This window comes from Corvus kubaryi, unplaced genomic scaffold, assembly GCF_017639235.1.
Source record: "Corvus kubaryi isolate FWS band 111438036 unplaced genomic scaffold, C.kubaryi_AGA036_p1.0 37397, whole genome shotgun sequence".
Taxonomy (NCBI): domain Eukaryota; kingdom Metazoa; phylum Chordata; class Aves; order Passeriformes; family Corvidae; genus Corvus; species Corvus kubaryi.
In genome coordinates, this window is record NW_024581136.1 from 14,649,408 (window position 1) to 14,655,407 (window position 6,000).

The 6,000-nt window shown below is 47.5% G+C and overlaps 1 protein-coding gene across 2 annotated transcripts in view; it reads left to right on the forward strand.

Annotated features, from left to right (window-relative positions):
- The window catches only part of GNB4 (G protein subunit beta 4), a 59,089-nt gene that overhangs the window by 22,517 nt on the left and 30,572 nt on the right, over positions 1-6,000 (forward strand). Inside the window, exon 1 of one of the 2 annotated variants that reach the window (XM_042042581.1) lies at positions 5,770-5,867. The exons of the other annotated variant lie outside the window; for it this stretch is intronic. The gene's annotated coding sequence lies outside the window, so the exon portion shown is untranslated. Of the gene's footprint in view, positions 1-5,769; positions 5,868-6,000 lie in introns of those variants that run through there. 2 annotated transcript variants of the gene reach the window in all.

Genomic DNA, 6,000 nt, shown 5'->3' on the forward strand with positions numbered 1-6,000 from the left:
TAATGGACCTGATCATGCTTATTCAGTTGGCTTCCTGTCTTGTTCATGAAAAGGCCAAACAATTTCTGAACAGACTGAACAAAATAATACTTCTTTAATATTCCTCTCTTCCTAATTCCACACTTTCACTACACATGTCAGTTACTGAATGCTTTGTTAAGCTCCTTTCATGACTATTAATTTTCTCTTTTGCCTCTACTCATTCCACTTTATACCTGGCAAACAATGTTAATGTCCATTATGCTCTTCATTTGTTGAGGAAGTAACTGAAAACTCACAGAAAGTGATCACATTAGTCCTTGTTTGCTCCCTACTGCACACACCGTAAAATTCTGGGGGGTTAGGATGAGGTTTGGTATATGGTAAAGTAAACGTAATTTCCAAAGCAGGATGTAGAAAATGCCATGCTCAGAATCGGTGGGAGAAGAGCTACTTGGCTGAAAAGGACTGGGAAATTTTTCAAACTGAGAGTTAAAAAGGGATCTTCGTTGTTTCTGCCCCTCCCATCTGCTGTTCTCTGCAGCTGAAAATGGGGCAGAAAGCCAACATTGTGACATTTGAGCGGACAGCACTTTATGGAAGTGTCTATTACAATACCACACCCACACCCATGGTAGAAAGGAGCCTTCTCCCGGGCCAGGGCAAGCAAAGGTGCTGCCAGAGTACGGCTGATGTGAGGCTTCTTTCCCTGAGTCTGGCATTTGTAGGCAGACTCTTACATTTTTCTGTGTAGGTTTAAAATGCAGATTGCCTTTCCTCTGCTTGCTTACTCCTCTCCCCCTACAGAAGGAATAAGAGGATTTCTAAAACACACTGTGGAGTTTCCTCAGCCCTCACGTGCCAGCCTTGCCAGTGGGCTGGGCTGCAGCAGCAGAGAACGTGCAGAAGCACCGTGACTGGGATGAGCTTTGCCTTTGCCTCACCAAGTCATCTCAGACACCGGTGAAATACCCTGCAAATTACATCAGTGAAATACCCTGCAAATTACAGTGAGCACATGAAGCCCACGACTGATCCCAGTGTCAAACTGATCTTAGAAGGGAACACTACAGATCAAATGGCTTTTTCAGACCCTTTGATTTCTGCCGCTGTTCTTTTACAATGAGCACTTTCAGCAGTTCCACGAGTATCCTTCATCATTTTATCTGAAAGAAATATTAATATATTCAGAAATACATGCATATATATAGGCTGCACGTAAAGCATCTATCCATATATGCCCACTCCCCTTTCTTCTATTTAAATAGTGTTTAGTGATTGCTCAGTTCTCTTGAAAGGATGAGTCACCTGTAGCTGCACAATGATCCAACTGTGTAGCTTGATCAGTTATTTTACTGGACCTTAACAAGTAAATATACTGGCATCCACTGTCATTATTTTGGTTAGTACTTATATTATTTTTCCTTAATTTTTTTATTTGAATTAAATATTAGAGAATTAGCATGAGGACAGAAGAGGATCTGCTGGATTGTCAGCCCTAGAAATTGAGGTTCCCTGTTTCTTGGTAGCACGGGGACACACAGCAAGGACGTTTCCCTCCACCTGCCCGTTAAACAGCGATCCATGGACCAGAGCTGGTGGTGAGCAGCCAGTGCAGGTGCCTTACACATTCCTTCTGGGAATTCTAGAGAGACATGGCCACAATGTGAACTGAACTGCCACCTCAGATGCTTTTCATGTGGAGCATCACCTGGTGTGCAGAGAGATCACCACTCCCTGGTGCTGTGAAAGGCCACCCTACATCAGCAGAGCCACTGACAGAGTGACAGGAGAGGATCTGTCACACTCCAGCTGTGCCCTGAACGAACAGAGGGGTCTGGAAGGAAGGAAGGAGTGAATGTTAGACTCCAGTGAGAGTAAAACCAGGAGATTGAAGGTAAAGCAGTAAAACCTTTGCTGTCATATTTAGGAATGAACTGAGGAAGGGATATCTGAAGGGGGATATGTTTTCCATCATGTATATATAGAATATAAAGATAATATGTGTAATCTTGCTTAACGGAGTAATTAAATCAGTAAATTAAGTGAGCTTTTAAGTCTCGTGCTCTCCATAAGGCTTGAATAAAACGAAGTGAGATTGCTCACTTATTAATAAGGGGTTAAGTGCCATTTTAGTTCCTAGATCTGGAAAAAAAGATGCAAAGTGAGGGAGAAGAGATGTAGATTAGCACATCTCACCTGAAGAGCTGCAGACTGCAGTGGCAGAAGAGCTGTCAGACATTAACAAAGAATGAAGACAAAGCAAAAAGCAACGGTCCAGCTGTGGGGTGGCCTGATTTAACCAGTGACACAAACAACCCTGAAAGGAAACCAGCCTTGTCACTGTAGAGGTGTCGAGGAAGTGGATTGCTCCTTCAATAAATTAATTCTGAAGTCTGAATGAGCAATTTATTTTTCTTTTGTTTTCCTGAAGTCAGTCAAAGGGGTTGTGTGATTCAGTCACACCAGTGCAGGGGATTCCCTCTGGATCTATGTCTCTTAGATATGGGTTGGGAATTTTTTTTTTTTCCTTTGTCTTGTCTCCTGAGCAAACATGACTCCTTCATTTATTTGAATGAAGCGTTTTGGGAAGCAATTAGATAATGGGCTAATGAAATGTGGGGGCTTTCTGGTAGCCCTGGAAAGTACCAGGCTGACAGTGAACCCTGCCTTTCTCTGGAACCAAGAAAAGACATGCAGAGACTCTGGTGGTATTTTTAGTCATTTAGATTATACGTGTCCCTGTCCATCTTTGTGCCTTTTGGCCTCAGCCCTGCCAAGACTGGGAAGTTTTTTAGAAAATGTCTCATTGCTTCCTCATACCCGTTCACTGTTCTAGCACGGTGTTTCACAAATTTCCATCCAAAGGGTGTTTAGGGTGCTGCTGGAGCAGTCCTGGCTGAGGTTTTCAGTTACAGCTGAATCAGCACAATCTCCAAACAGGTTCTCTTCCTCTGCCTTCCCTTTGGAGGTGTTTCAGACTCACCAGGCAGGAATCCAAGCACCATAGGCCTCCAGTAGCATTTAATCTATCAGAAACCAAAGTTGCTGCGTTGGCTATAGTAGCTCATAATTCAAAGGGAACATGTTAGAGAAACTGATCTGGGTATTGATTTTAAAAACTAATCTGGCACTGTGTCCCAAGATTTCTCTTTCACTGCAGAACAAATTGATTCCTTATATAAATTCTAAAATAATACAAAGCATATTGCAGAACTGGCATAAGAATGGCTCCATTAGGGGTAACTCTGCTTTTGCAGAGTGGGGTTTGGCATGTGAAACCAGTGATCAGAAGCAGAACTGGATAAAAGCTGGTGGTAAAACGCTGCCAGCAGGAGAACTGGGGATTTCTATTTCATTAGGAATTTGTAACATCATCTAATAAATGACTAAACTGACTACACAGTGGGTGAGATGAGTTTTATAAGGAGGGGCAGTTTCTGTTATCCGTATTGGTTGGTCCAGGACAAGATATTCCTGTTTGCCTTGGACCACCACAGCAACAGCAATGCCACCCCTGCAGGATGAGTTCCCCTGTGGAGAATCCTGTCCTGTGTGCTTCATTTTCACAGCCTGCAACTGAAATCTTCCCCGTCTCCCAAATGAGTCATAAGGATAAATTATGTAATTTTAAATGTTTTAATTAGCACTGGAAGGACAAAACCTGATAATTGAATAATATGTAACTACCCAAATACCATCTGAACTTTTCTAGGGCTTTCCTTGCTGCCTGTTATTTTCCAGAGTTGTTTGAAAACAGATGAGAAATGGTGTGCTCATTCTGGGATGGTATCTTGTCAGTAATCACTATTCAGGGATCTAGAGATTGTACTAGGAAAAATGTAAGAGAACAAGCATATTTTAAGGGAGAACTATCCTTGTGCGAGTTTCTCCCCTTTATAAAAATTTAAGTTACTTATATGGTGATACGGTGACTCTGAGGCAAGTGTATTTTCCTCAAGTGTGGTCCAACAAAATCAAACCCACCCCTTGTTGATTTTTGCTGTGTGATCACTCATTAAATGCAAAGTAAACACATTGCTGAATGGCATCTGTCCTTTGGATAAACAGAAGACAGATGTATTGCAGTGCAGGGAAGCACAACACAGACTTTGCAACCAGGACAGAGCCATTAAAATAATTGGCTTGAATCAGTTAGGGGATGTGCACTTTTTTAAAGACTGATTTAGGGTAAGCAATGAGCTGTTTCATTACAGTATGGATTGTATGTTCCAGCATGTGCTGTCATTATTACTGAGCCCTTTATCAGTAACATGCTAATAGCTCAAAGATTGCTTTACTCACAGAAGTTATGATACTCATGTAAAATATTTTGCAAAAATTTGACAGTGTGTGTTGCTGAGGGTGTGTCAGACCCGTGCTAACAAGATGGATGACGCTAAGAGTCCCATGGTTGGTGCTGGAGGGCTGAGCAGGGCTGCCTTAGGCTGACTGTGCTGAGGCTCTGACTTCTGCAGAGGTGTCCCTGTGGCATCAGGGTCAGTGGAGCAGGAGAAACTCCGAGGTGTGGCCAGAGCATCCCACAAATCACCTATCCCATATGTTCCCAGGTCACTTGTTGGCTGTGGTTGTAGTTTGGCAATTTGATTGCAATAGGAGCATCAGCTGTGGAATGGCCAGACAGATCCACAACACAACTGACAAACCCCTGGCAGTCAGCCTCCCGTGGTCTGTCTGCTTTCCACATGCCGTTGTAAGGAGGGCTGCACCATTATGGGATGTGGGATTGCAGCTTTGTGAGGAATACACAGGATCTGAGTACCCATTCAACATTTCACTTTTTTTCCCCCCACATTACTGATCTGCAAAGTTCAGCGGAGTCAGTTCTCGCTACTAACCAAAGAGAAGCACCACACCCTGCTGCGTGCTGAGGGGGATATAGGACTTTAATTGATCACAGAATCAGTTAGGTTTGGAAAGACCTCAGAGATCAAGTCCAACCTGTGACTGAACACCACCGTGTCAACCAGACCATGGCACCGAGTGCTGCTTCTAGTCTTTCCTTAAACACCTCCAGGGATAGTGACTCCACGACCTCGCTGGGCAATCCATTCCAATCCCTTTCTTTGAAGAAATTCCTTCTAATGTCCAACCTAAACATCCTGTGGCTTGAGACTGTGTACTCTCATCCGACCGCCGGTTCCCTGGGAGCAAAACCTGACCCCACCCAGCTGCACCCTCCTGTCAGGGAGTTGCAGAGAGCGATCAGGTCCCCCCTGAGCCTACTTTTCCCCAGGCTGAGCCCCCCCAGCTCCCTCCCCAGGCCGCTCCAGCGGAGCATCAGCCATGGAATACTGGGGGCAGGAGAGGGGCCGCCTGCCCGGTGGGTGCTCGGGAAGTCGAAGGCTCCATGGAAGGCAGTGCTCCCCTTGGCTCCACGGGGTCCCCACATCCCACCTCCACAACCCCATTCTCACCCTTCGTCCCCACAGGTCCCCATCACCCATGTCCCGCTCCCTGGACCCCCATCTCCGTGTCACTGATGCCCCCCAGTGTCCCCACCCCCAAGTCCCCATCCCCAGGGATCTTAACTTCAGGTGAAATCTCTGGGTCTCCACATCCTTTGGGTCCCCATGCGCTGGGGTCCCACCACCACCCAGGGCTGTCGCGCACAGGCTCCGTGTCCCCCGTGTCCCCCGTGTGCCCCGCGCGGCTCCGCTCTCTCACGGTTGTCACACGCGGGGTGACAGAAGCGCCGCCCGCAGGGGGCGTGGCCCCGTGAGCGCTCTGACGTCACGCGGCGCTGCCATGGCAACGGCCCGTCACGTTGTCCGGTCCATGCGGGCGGGGCGGAGCCGCTCCCGCCCCAGCAGCGCCATGGCGGCGGCTCGGTGACACCGCGCTCCGCGGCCGCCCGGACACCGCAGGTACCTCCGCCCGGGGCATGCCCCCGCGGCCGGGCTCTGCCCGTCCCCCGCGGCTCCGCGCGGCCGCCCCAGGGCGGTGCCCGGTCCCCCCGCGGCTCCGCTCACCGCGCCGGGGCCGGGGAGCCTCCGCCGG